Source organism: Tachysurus fulvidraco, chromosome 3 (assembly GCF_022655615.1).
Source record: "Tachysurus fulvidraco isolate hzauxx_2018 chromosome 3, HZAU_PFXX_2.0, whole genome shotgun sequence".
Classification (NCBI taxonomy): Eukaryota; Metazoa; Chordata; class Actinopteri; order Siluriformes; family Bagridae; genus Tachysurus; species Tachysurus fulvidraco.
In genome coordinates, this window is record NC_062520.1 from 29,215,721 (window position 1) to 29,228,890 (window position 13,170).

General features: G+C 39.0%; 1 long non-coding RNA gene across 6 annotated transcripts in view; it reads left to right on the plus strand.

Annotated features, from left to right (window-relative positions):
* The window catches only part of LOC113648264, a 75,765-nt gene that overhangs the window by 42,097 nt on the left and 20,498 nt on the right, over positions 1-13,170 (plus strand). For 4 of the 6 annotated variants that reach the window (XR_007140151.1, XR_007140152.1, XR_007140153.1 and 1 more), the window contains exon 4: positions 9,826-9,938. This is a non-coding gene — a long non-coding RNA (uncharacterized LOC113648264). Of the gene's footprint in view, positions 1-9,825; positions 10,311-13,170 lie in introns of those variants that run through there. The other 2 variants (XR_003441866.2, XR_007140149.1) reach the window with 1 other exon arrangement.

Below are 13,170 nucleotides of genomic sequence, written 5' to 3' on the forward strand. Positions count from 1 at the left end.
GTCTCAGGAGTATTATTATAGGTGTATGTGTGTCTCAGGAGTATTATTATAGGTGTGTGTGTCTCAGGAGTATTATTATAGGTGTGTGTGTCTCAGGAGTATTATTATAGGTGTGTGTGTGTCTCAGGAGTATTATTATAGGTGTGTGTGTGTCTCAGGAGTATTATTATAGGTGTGTGTGTCTCAGGAGTATTATTATAGGTGTATGTGTGTCTCAGGAGTATTATTATAGGTGTGTGTGTCTCAGGAGTATTATTATAGGTGTATGTGTGTCTCAGGAGTATTATTATAGGTGTGTGTGTGTCTCAGGAGTATTATTATAGGTGTGTGTGTCTCAGGAGTATTATTATAGGTGTGTGTGTCTCAGGAGTATTATCATAGGAGTGTGTGTGTCTCAGGAGTATTATTATAGGTGTGTGTGTCTCAGGAGTATTATTATAGGTGTGTGTGTGTCTCAGGAGTATTATTATAGGTGTGTGTGTGTCTCAGGAGTATTATTATAGGTGTGTGTGTCTTAGTAGTATTATTTTAGGAGTGTGTGTGTCTTAGGAGTATTATTATAGGTGTATGTGTGTCTCAGGAGTATTATTATAGGAGTGTGTGTGTCTTAGGAGTATTATTATAGGTGTATGTGTGTCTCAGGAGTATTATTATAGGTGTGTGTGTGTCTCAGGAGTATTATTATAGGTGTATGTGTGTCTCAGGAGTATTATTATAGGTGTATGTGTGTCTCAGGAGTATTATTATAGGTGTATGTGTGTCTCAGGAGTATTATTATAGGTGTGTGTGTGTCTCAGGAGTATTATTATAGGTGTGTGTGTGTCTCAGGAGTATTATTATAGGTGTGTGTGTGTCTCAGGAGTATTATTATAGGTGTATGTGTGTCTCAGGAGTATTATTATAGGTGTGTGTGTCTCAGGAGTATTATTATAGGTGTGTGTGTCTCAGGAGTATTATTATAGGTGTGTGTGTGTCTCAGGAGTATTATTATAGGTGTGTGTGTGTCTCAGGAGTATTATTATAGGTGTGTGTGTGTCTCAGGAGTATTATTATAGGTGTATGTGTGTCTCAGGAGTATTATTATAGGTGTGTGTGTCTCAGGAGTATTATTATAGGTGTGTGTGTCTCAGGAGTATTATTATAGGTGTATGTGTGTCTCAGGAGTATTATTATAGGTGTGTGTGTGTCTCAGGAGTATTATTATAGGTGTGTGTGTCTCAGGAGTATTATTATAGGTGTGTGTGTCTCAGGAGTATTATCATAGGAGTGTGTGTGTCTCAGGAGTATTATTATAGGTGTGTGTGTCTCAGGAGTATTATTATAGGTGTGTGTGTGTCTCAGGAGTATTATTATAGGTGTGTGTGTGTCTCAGGAGTATTATTATAGGTGTGTGTGTCTTAGTAGTATTATTTTAGGAGTGTGTGTGTCTTAGGAGTATTATTATAGGTGTATGTGTGTCTCAGGAGTATTATTATAGGTGTGTGTGTCTCATGAGTATTATTATAGGTGTATGTGTGTCTCAGGAGTATTATTATAGGTGTGTGTGTCTCAGGAGTATTATTATAGGTGTGTGTGTCTCAGGAGTATTATTATAGGTGTGTGTGTCTCAGGAGTATTATCATAGGAGTGTGTGTGTCTCAGGAGTATTATTAAAGGTGTGTGTGTCTCAGGAGTATTATTATAGGTGTGTGTGTCTCAGGAGTATTATTATAGGTGTGTGTGTGTCTCAGGAGTATTATTATAGGTGTGTGTGTCTCAGGAGTATTATAGGAGTGTGTGTGTGTCTCAGGAGTATTATTATAGGTGTGTGTGTCTTAGTAGTATTATTTTAGGAGTGTGTGTGTCTTAGGAGTATTATTATAGGTGTATGTGTGTCTCAGGAGTATTATTATAGGAGTGTGTGTGTCTTAGGAGTATTATTATAGGTGTATGTGTGTCTCAGGAGTATTATTATAGGTGTGTGTGTGTCTCAGGAGTATTATTATAGGTGTATGTGTGTCTCAGGAGTATTATTATAGGTGTATGTGTGTCTCAGGAGTATTATTATAGGTGTATGTGTGTCTCAGGAGTATTATTATAGGTGTGTGTGTGTCTCAGGAGTATTATTATAGGTGTGTGTGTGTCTCAGGAGTATTATTATAGGTGTGTGTGTCTCAGGAGTATTATTATAGGTGTGTGTGTGTCTCAGGAGTATTATTATAGGTGTGTGTGTGTCTCAGGAGTATTATTATAGGTGTGTGTGTGTCTCAGGAGTATTATTATAGGTGTGTGTGTGTCTCAGGAGTATTATTATAGGTGTATGTGTGTCTCAGGAGTATTATTATAGGTGTGTGTGTCTCAGGAGTATTATTATAGGTGTGTGTGTCTCAGGAGTATTATTATAGGTGTATGTGTGTCTCAGGAGTATTATTATAGGTGTGTGTGTGTCTCAGGAGTATTATTATAGGTGTGTGTGTCTCAGGAGTATTATTATAGGTGTGTGTGTCTCAGGAGTATTATTATAGGTGTATGTGTGTCTCAGGAGTATTATTATAGGTGTGTGTGTCTCAGGAGTATTATTATAGGTGTGTGTGTCTCAGGAGTATTATTATAGGTGTATGTGTGTCTCAGGAGTATTATTATAGGTGTGTGTGTGTCTCAGGAGTATTATTATAGGTGTGTGTGTGTCTCAGGAGTATTATTATAGGTGTGTGTGTCTCAGGAGTATTATTATAGGTGTGTGTGTCTCAGGAGTATTATCATAGGAGTGTGTGTGTCTCAGGAGTATTATTATAGGTGTGTGTGTCTCAGGAGTATTATTATAGGTGTGTGTGTGTGTCTCAGGCGTATTATTATAGGTGTGTGTGTGTGTGTGTCAGGAGTATTATTATAGGTGTGTGTGTGTGTCTCAGGAGTATTATTATAGGAGTGTGTGTGTCTCAGGAGTATTATTATAGGTGTGTGTGTGTGTGTCTCAGGAGTATTATTATAGGAGTGTGTGTGTCTCAGGAGTATTATTATAGGAGTGTGTGTGTGTCTCAGGAGTATTATAGGAGTGTGTGTGTGTCTCAGGAGTATTATAGGAGTGTGTGTGTCTCAGGAGTATTATAGGAGTGTGTGTGTCTCAGGAGTATTATAGGAGTGTGTGTGTCTCAGGAGTATTATAGGAGTGTGTGTGTCTCAGGAGTATTACTTCACAGATCTGTACCGGTCTGTGATAAATGATGAGCAGAAACCTGGCTTCCTGGACACCTGACTCAGGGTTTAATTATCCTAAATCTTTCATGTTTCTTAACTTGGTGTAATTGGAGCTGCTTCATGTTCTGGTGTTTCAGGACACATGAGACTGAGTGCTATAGAGTTACACTGTAGAGTTACACGTCGCTAACAGTGACAGCTCACTCAGATTAGCGCTATTAGCATGCCAGGGGTGAGGGAGGTGAATTCTTGGTGTGTGATGTCACGTCTGAGAAGCCACACTGCACTGCGCCGCACCGCACCGCAGCATGCCGCTCTGCTCGGTTTAGGCTGTTAGAGGCACGTTAAACTCTCAGACGTGACGTGAAAAGTTTCTCACAGTAAACCAGCCTCGACATCGGGCCTGAAATGCTAACACTCGCTCATTAATGGGTGAAAAATGAGGGGAAACGCAGGAAGTGTGTTTCAGCGTGAAATGTTTCCTCGTGGAATCCTGGAGTTCGCTTGGAGGTCAGCTCACATGTAGGGTCGTGCTGGTGGAGTTATTTTAGGTCTGATGTGAAGCAGAGGCTCATGGGAAGCGGAACAAGAAAACAAATAGCCATGATTTGATTTTCATTTTGCTTTGGGGAACGTTGACATTCGTTGACCTTTGACCTTTGACCTCATCTGTCACAGAGTCATAAAAAAAAATACTAATTTAAGCTATTACTTCATGTAAAATAATGAACGAAATGACTATTACAATATTGAAATTATTATTGAAATAATTGAAAATAATTCTGTTAAGTAGTTCATTTAAAATATTGAATATTTATTAAAATAGTTATTTATTATTAATGGACAGTTATTATTAATATAAGAAATATTGAACATTTAATATTGAATATTAAATAAATGAAAAATAAACATAATTATGATCAAAATAATTTGTTTACTGGGTTTGCTTAGTATTTAAATGCCAAAGTCTCTCAGAGAGTAACAGCAGCTAAATTCCAATCTGACTAGCTTTTTTGTTTATTGTACGTTCACATGCCTTTAGTTACATGCAGATTATTATCCTGACTAGCAGAAAACCTAGAGATGATCACGAGTGTATCTTCAGTGTTCTGTCTTTTGCTAGCTAGCTGTTTAGTTTGGGTTTAGCTGCTAGCTAGCTCCTATAATAATACTCTGTGCCAGTTTTGGCTGCATGTTTAGCTAACAATACTAAACATAGCTATATACTATAAATCTGCAACTGATTTTCAACTAGCACAAAAATCAGGAACAGCCGAACTACTTTTTTTCTGAATTAGACGAGTTACATTATTTTCTGTTGGTGCGGTTTCACTCCATAAGCGAGTCTTAGAGGCCTGAACTAGCTGCGCTAGCATGGACCACGACTACGACTGCTAATCAGACAATTTTGCTTCTTTTTTTTTGTTTGTTTTTCTGGTTTGTCTCGGTTAACACTAATAACACACACTAGCATTCGAAGCAGAACGAGACTTCATGGAGTAATTCGATCAAATTTGGTGTCTCAAGTGAGTTTAAAACAACATACTAATCCCCAGCTCAGCAAGAATAACAGGAGGAAGGGAGGGACTCAAAATAAAATCATTTAACTCAAAATACCAGCACAAATTACAGCCAGATTTAAACTTGTGAACTCGGTTAAAAGACACACACACACACACACACACACACACACACACACACACACACACACACACACACACACACAATGACCTCTAACCACAGACACTAATTATTCCTGATGAATTCAGCTAAATCTCTCTCTCTCTCTCTCTCTCTCTCTCTCTCTCTCTCTCTCTCTCTCTCTCTCTCTCTCTCTCTCTCTCTCTCTCTCTCTCTCACACACACACACACAATCAGCTCATTATTCCAAACCAAGCGGATCAGTCCCAACACATCAGCTAGCGGAGGAAAGGCCTTTAGCTTAGCGCTGGTGCTGAGATGCTAACACAGTGTTTAGAGTTTAGCAGACATTTAGTGTGTCGAGTCATTTCACTTGAGTGCCAGTCTTTGGATCCTGGTTTTTGTGGACAACAACAAAAAACACTTCAGTCAAAAATGAAAATAAATAAATAAACAAATAAATAAATAAATTCTGGACTAAATGTGAAAGAAATGTGTTCTTTATTTTTATTGATTATCAATCGTTTTTCCTGTATTACTTTATATTATTTTTACTATAAATTTATGGGGTGAAAAATTTATTGTACAGCGTAACATTAAAGGAAACAAATCTGGAAAGGAAAAAAAAAAAAGAATTATTATTTAAAAACAATTTAATTAAAATGTAAAGTTAAAAGGGGGGGGGGGCTTTAAAATGAATGTCACTCGTGTGACCTTCTGTACAGTGTGTGACCTTCGAGTCTTTTATCTGTTTATGATCACATTTAATCTTGTTGTTCTAGAAAACAAATAAACAGCTTGTGACCAATCAGAGTGCAGCGTTAGTGACAGGTGATGAATGTGAAGTGTGTGTGATGGGAACAGCAGCGTTCCTCAGGTGGAGCCCTGAGGTTCTCCACAGGAAGCGGTGGAGCTGTCAATCACAACCAACAAAAGTCTGAATTGTTGAACCTGTGGTGATTGACACGGTCTCGCCGAGCGGATGTCTGACTCATCACTGGGTGAGAGTGTGTGTGTGAGAAACCCGCTGCTGTGGTTTTTATCACGCGTGAACGGTGAGACAACGTGATGTGATCATTCTTCTGTCACAAGAAACCTCTTTACATCTACTCCACCGCCTCCAGCTACTGAGTGTGTGTGTAGCTGGGATCTCAGCAACTGAAATGAAAAACATTTGTTGTGTCTGTCATATTCTCTCTGAATTTCTTTAATGTGTGTGTGTGTGTGTGTGTGATGGGTTGTGTGTTTGCAAAGTTTGTGTATGTTGAGTTTTTGTGTATTTAAGTGTATGTGCGTATACCTGTGTGTTTGTTGTGTTTTTAAGTGTATACCTGTGTGTATGTTCTTGTGTGTGTGAGAATAGGTATGTTTTTGTGTGTGTGTGTGTATGTGTGTGTGTATATATTTACATTTTTTACATGTTCCCTATGCTAGTATATATATATATATATATATATATATATATATATATATATATATATATATATATATATATATATATATATATATATATAGTGTTAAGTGTGAACATTTATTTCTCTCTGTGTGTGTTTGTGTGTGTGTGTGTCTGGGTGACTCAACTGAGGAAGTGTCTGTTAGTCCTTGTCTGCCTGGGGGGGCACAAACACACACACACACACACACACACACACACACACACACACACACACACACACACACACACACACACACACACACACACACAGGAATAGATACACAGATACACAAAAGGAAGGAGCAAGTGTGTGTGTGTGTGTGTGTGTGTGTGTTATACATAGCCTGCAGTCGCAAACTGTCAGGTCATTGGGTTTCCTTATCAGAAGGAGGTGTGTGTGTGTGTGTGTGTGTGTGTGTGTGTGTGTGTGTGTGTGTGCGTGCGTGTGTGCGTGTGTGTGCGAGTCGTTGGGCGGGCAAGTGAGACAGAGGAAAGAATGGATTTGGACGGATAGCATGCCAGACGTCTACAGGGTGTGCATGCGTGTGTGTATGTGGGTGCTTGTGCTTGTATATGCGTGTGTGTCTGTGTGTGGATTATTTAAGCTGAACATAAATATCCAATGTACAAATAACTCTAATAAAGAACTCTGGTATCCTAAATAGACTGTAACCTAGTGAACCAGTGTTAATGTATTAATCGATAAAGATTTAAAAGCACTTTTGTACGTCGCTCTGGATAAGGATTTCTGCCAAATGCTGTAAATGTAATAAATAATAAGCCCATGTATTAAACACGGCTAGCAACCTGTGTCATGTTTTAAACACGGCTGGAGTCCTGTGTCATGTTTTAAACACGGCTGGAGTCCTGTGTCATGTTTTAAACACGGCTGGAGTCCTGTGTCATGTTTTAAACACGGCTGGAATCCTGTGTCATGTATTAAACACAGCTAGCGTCCTGCATCATGTTTTAAACATGGCTGGCATTCTGCGTCATGTAATAAACATGGCTGGAGTCCTGCGTCATGTATTAAACATGGCTAGCGTCCAGCGTCATGTATTAAACAAGGCTAGTATCCTACGTCAATTATTGAACACACTAGCATCCAGCGTCATGTTTTAAACAAGGCTAGAGTACTGCTTCATGTAATAAACACGTCTAGCTTCCTGCGTCATGTATTAAACACGGCTAGCGTCCAGCGTCACGTTTTAAACACGGCTGGCGTCCAGCGTCATGTTTTAAACACGACTAGAGTCCTGCGTCATGTATTAACACAGCTAGCGCTCTACATCACGTATTACACATGGCTGGCTTTCTGTGTCATGTTTTAAGCACGGCTAGCATCCTGCGTCATGTGTTAAACATGACTAGCATCCCAACGTCGTGTTTTAAACATGACTAGAGTCCTGCTTCATGTGTTAAACATGGCTAGCGTCCTGCGTCATGTTGTAAACACGGCTAGAGTACTGCGTCATGTTTTAAACATGGCTAGAGTCCTGCGTCATGTTTTAAACATGGCTAGAGTTCTGCGTCATGTTTTAAACACAGCTAGAGTCCTGCGTCATGTATTAAACACGGCTAACACTCTGCGACATGTATTAAAACGTGTAGCATTCTGTGTTACGTGTTAAACACAGCTAGAATCCTGATTCAGCGCTACCTTCATCGAGGTTTCCACGGCGCTCTTGAATCCTAGATTCTGATTGGTCAGAAGGTGTTAATTAGTTTGCCATGTCAGCAGCTCTGACAGTACTGAAGCCTCATCACAGTTTTCCATTAATACGTTATTGTTTTTATAGTAACCGGAAGCTGTACTCCAGACGTTCCATAAAAACGTATTAAAGCGTAGCTGTGTTTGTTTAAAATGAAAAGTTTAAATCAGACATAAACACCACGATTCTACATCTTGATAAATTCGTCACCACAGCGTCACCCCGGTTTATTAGCGGTTAGCGGTTTAGTAGTTTGGAGTTAGCACGTTTTGATTTTGCTAAATTGTGACTGATGTGTGTGAGGGACGAGTGTCTGCTCTTCTTCTGGAAGTGTGTGTGTTTTGTTTTCTTGTTGTTTTTTTTTCTCCTCCTACAGATCAACATGTTTACACCGCCTGTGAGAATCAGCAAAACCAAACACCATGCGTCTGCAGTCTGATATTTAAAGAAGGCCGTGTGGGCGCAGCATGAGGAGCGGAAGTGTGTGTGTGTGTGTGTGTGTGTGTGTGTGTGTGTGTGTGTGTGTGTGTGTGTGTGTGTGTGTGTGTGTGTGTGTGTGAGAAGAAGAGGAACCGAATCTATTTGCATGGCCTGTGATTAACGTTCTGTTCCACAGGTTCTTATTTAATCCCTCAATTCAGACGCCTATTTAAACCTCCACAAAGGCCGGTGTCATCTTCATTTATTTTATCAATTTTTTTTATCTGAAGGTGAGAAAATTTTTCAGCTGTTGAAACTGAAATCTAGCCGAACATCCTGTTTACACGCTATATCACCTCGCCTTTGCTTTCCTTTCTCAGACAGAACATTGACACACTCATGGACTCCGCCTCCTAGCTGTCTCAGGAGTCTGTCAGCTGTTGGGCTGTGTGTGTGTTTGTGTGTGAGAGAAAAGGTTTCATGTCTATCTCACCTCCCTTTGGCTGTTTTTCTCACATTGTCTCACATTTTTGTCATTTATTTATTTATTTATTTATTTATTTATTTATTTATTTATTTATTTATTTATTTATTCATTTATTTATTTTTCTGTTTTCACATTTTTCCATCGTTTCAATCCAAATTTAGAACTTTTGTGTCTCAGACTCCACTCACTCAGACTCAATGTATTAATTAATTAATTAATGTACAGACTAATAATATCTTTGGTTATTGAAGATCCGGCCACTGTTCACTGTGTTCAGGATTAATTTGGCTAATTTCTGGTTCTGAAATTGTGAGCCATTCAAACAGTGGAATTTTTTTAGCATCTATTCCTGAAATTAAGAATTTGTTTAGGAATCAAGTCAAGAATTAGCAATAATCTGGATATCTTGGGAATTCTGTAAGACTCTCTGTAGAAAAGGTCTCTGTTCTCTGTATTTGTGAGTTGCTTAGACCTGAATTTGTGAATTTTCTCGGCATCAAGACCATTGCTTGGAATTATTACCCAGTGGTATTTGGAATTTTATGTTTATTAATCTGCTTCTGAATTTCAGAAATAAATAATTGCGCATCCTAACTTAGTGCCTTGGCTCATTGTCTGTGTAACTGAAACAAAATTCTGGGTTAAAGCAAATTGTGTACTTTCATGAGTCAGAACCTTTGTGTAAGAGGGAAAGCAGATGACACATGGTTTGTGATCTGTCTGTGTTTGGAAAACCGTCTCTCTGATGATACTTCGGTAATTAATGAGTAACTTCTAGCTGAGTTTCTCACTCTTTCCCTCGTCTTTTGCGTACCTGTGAAAAAAGTGCACTATTAAACCTAGATGCTTTCTCAGCTGGTTTGCGTTTGGATGTTTCTGTGTTTTGAAAAGTGCCTCCTATTTCCTGTTTCTATATTTAGATCTTCCCGTTTTCTCTCTCTCTTTTACTCTAGCTGTCAGTGTGTGAGGACTGAAGACTGGAAGGAGATGAAGCCCCTCTCTGTGAGGTCAGGAGCCACTATTGATTACCCGCCCAGCAGGAGCCCACTTGGACGTTTAAAGACTTGTAAGTTCCTCTGCTGCTCTCCAGAGGGATATTTTACTGAAGCATGCGCTAACATGGGCATCAGATTCTAGTCAACATATCTCACCTAATGACTGTCTCCTGGGATCATTCCTCCCTGAAAACAAGGGTTAAAACTGTCTAACTTCAGAACTTAGTTACCAGCTAAAAGTTTACCTGGCATGTATCTGACATTAACATTTTTAACCCACAGAAGTGCTTTAGAGCTTCTGTCTAAAAACACATTGCTAGTACAAACTGACGAGAAAAAAATACTCTCACATTTACAGAGAATCATCTCACTTGCTCACAGATGCGTTAAGGGATCGATGATGTATTTGTGTCTTACATTCCAATAAAATGCTGAGATTCAAACAATGCTCTTTTTTTTTTTTTACATAGAAAACACTCCCATTCAGATAAAATGCTCTCATTTTTTTGTAAAACACTTTCCCATTCACATTAAAACATCTGTGCATGTACATAAGTCTTTGGCTTTTGCCAGAGGAAAAACACTGAAGCTAACATAAGCATCCTAGTTAAACTCGAAAGAAATTTCAGTAAAGCAAAATAATCTTGCCTTCATGGAAAGTGCTCACATGCAGTTAAAATTCTGTTAATCATGTAAAATGCTTTCCCGTTCATGTTGCTTTTTCATTCACCTGAAATCCTCTCACATTCACATAAAATGTCTCTATAGTCATGCAAATTGCTCTTGGTTCAGTTCACAGAAAATAATCTCAGTGATTGATGAGATGAATGTCAGAACACGTTCATTTTCCATAGAATGCTTTTCCCTTTATATTGCAAATGCACTTGACCTCATGTAAACTGGCCTTTCATTTGCATGTGTGATGTAGTGTAGTGTAGTTTGATGTAGTGTAGCATGGCATAGTGTAGTATGGGGTGGTGTGGTGTACTGTAATGTGGTGTAGTGTAGTGTGGTGTAATGTGGTGTAGTATGGGGTGGTGTAGTGTACTGTAATGTGGTGTATTGTAGTGTGGTGTAGTATGGGGTGGTGTAGTGTACAGTAATCTGGTGTATTGTAGTATGGGGTGGTGTAGTATGGGGTGGTGTAGTGTACTGTAATGTGGTGTGGTGTAGTATGGGGTGGTGTAGTGTACTGTAATGTGGTGTATTGTAGTGTGGTGTAATGTGGTGTAGTATGGGGTGGTGTAGTGTACTGTAATGTGGTGTATTGTAGTGTGGTGTAATGTGGTGTAGTATGGGGTGGTGTAGTGTACTGTAATGTGGTGTATTGTAGTATGGTGTGGTGTAGTATGGGGTGGTGTAGTGTACTGTAATGTGGTGTAGGGTAGTATGGGGTGGTGTAGTGTACTGTAATGTGGTGTATTGTAGTGTGGTGTAATGTGGTGTAGTATGGGGTGGTGTAGTGTACTGTAATGTGGTGTATTGTAGTATGGTGTGGTGTAGTATGGGGTGGTGTAGTGTACTGTAATGTGGTGTAGGGTAGTATGGGGTGGTGTAGTGTACTGTAATGTGGTGTATTGTAGTATGGTGTGGTGTAGTATGGGGTGGTGTAGTGTACTGTAATCTGGTGTATTGTAGTATGGGGTGGTGTAGTATGGGGTGGTGTAGTGTACTGTAATGTGGTGTGGTGTAGTATGGGGTGGTGTAGTGTACTGTAATGTGGTGTATTGTAGTGTGGTGTAATGTGGTGTAGTATGGGGTGGTGTAGTGTACTGTAATGTGGTGTATTGTAGTATGGTGTGGTGTAGTATGGGGTGGTGTAGTGTACTGTAATGTGGTGTAGGGTAGTATGGGGTGGTGTAGTGTACTGTAATGTGGTGTATTGTAGTATGGTGTGGTGTAGTATGGGGTGGTGTAGTGTACTGTAATGTGGTGTAGTGTACTGTAATGTGGTGTATTGTAGTATGGTGTGGTGTAGTATGGGGTGGTGTAGTGTACTGTAATGTGGTGTAGGGTAGTATGGGGTGGTGTAGTGTACTGTAATGTGTAGTGTAGTGTAATGTGTAGTGTAGTGTAGTGTACTGTAATGTGTAGTGTAGTGTAATGTGGTGTAGTGTACTGTAATGTGATGTAGTGTACTGTAATGTGTAGTGTAGTGTACTGTAATGTGTAGTGTACTGTAATGTGTAGTGTAGTGTAATGTGTAGTGTAGTGTAATGTGTAGTGTACTGTAATGTGTAGTGTACTGTAATGTGTAGTGTAGTGTAATGTGTAGTGTACTGTAATGTGTAGTGTACTGTAATGTGTAGTGTAGTGTACTGTAATGTGTAGTGTAGTGTAATGTGTAGTGTAGTGTACTGTAATGTGTAGTGTACTGTAATGTGTAGTGTAGTGTAATGTGTAGTGTAGTGTAATGTGTAGTGTAGTGTACTGTAATGTGTAGTGTACTGTAATGTGTAGTGTACTGTAATGTGTAGTGTAGTGTACTGTAATGTGTAGTGTACTGTAATGTGTAGTGTAATGTGTAGTGTACTGTAATGTGTAGTGTAGTGTAATGTGTAGTGTAGTGTAATGTGTAGTGTACTGTAATGTGTAGTGTAGTGTAATGTGTAGTGTAGTGTACTGTAATGTGTAGTGTACTGTAATGTGTAGTGTAGTGTACTGTAATGTGTAGTGTACTGTAATGTGTAGTGTAGTGTAATGTGTAGTGTAGTGTACTGTAATGTGTAGTGTACTGTAATGTGTAGTGTAGTGTAATGTGTAGTGTAGTGTAATGTGTAGTGTACTGTAATGTGTAGTGTAGTGTACTGTAATGTGTAGTGTACTGTAATGTGTAGTGTACTGTAATGTGTAGTGTAGTGTACTGTAATGTGTAGTGTACTGTACTGTAATGTGTAGTGTAGTGTAATGTGTAGTGTAGTGTAATGTGTAGTGTAGTGTAGTGTACTGTAATGTGTAGTGTAGTGTACTGTAATGTGTAGTGTAGTGTAATGTGTAGTGTAGTGTAGTGTAGTGTAGTGTACTGTAATGTGTAGTGTAGTGTAATGTGTAGTGTAGTGTAGTGTAGTGTAGTGTACTGTAATGTGTAGTGTAGTGTAATGTGTAGTGTAGTGTAGTGTAATGTGTAGTGTAGTGTAATGTGTAGTGTAGTGTAGTGTACTGTAATGTGTAGTGTAGTGTAATGTGTAGTGTAGTGTAGTGTACTGTAATGTGTAGTGTAGTGTAGTGTACTGGAATGTGTAGTGTACTGTAATGTGTAGTGTAGTGTAGTGTACTGTAATGTGTAGTGTACTGTAATGTGTA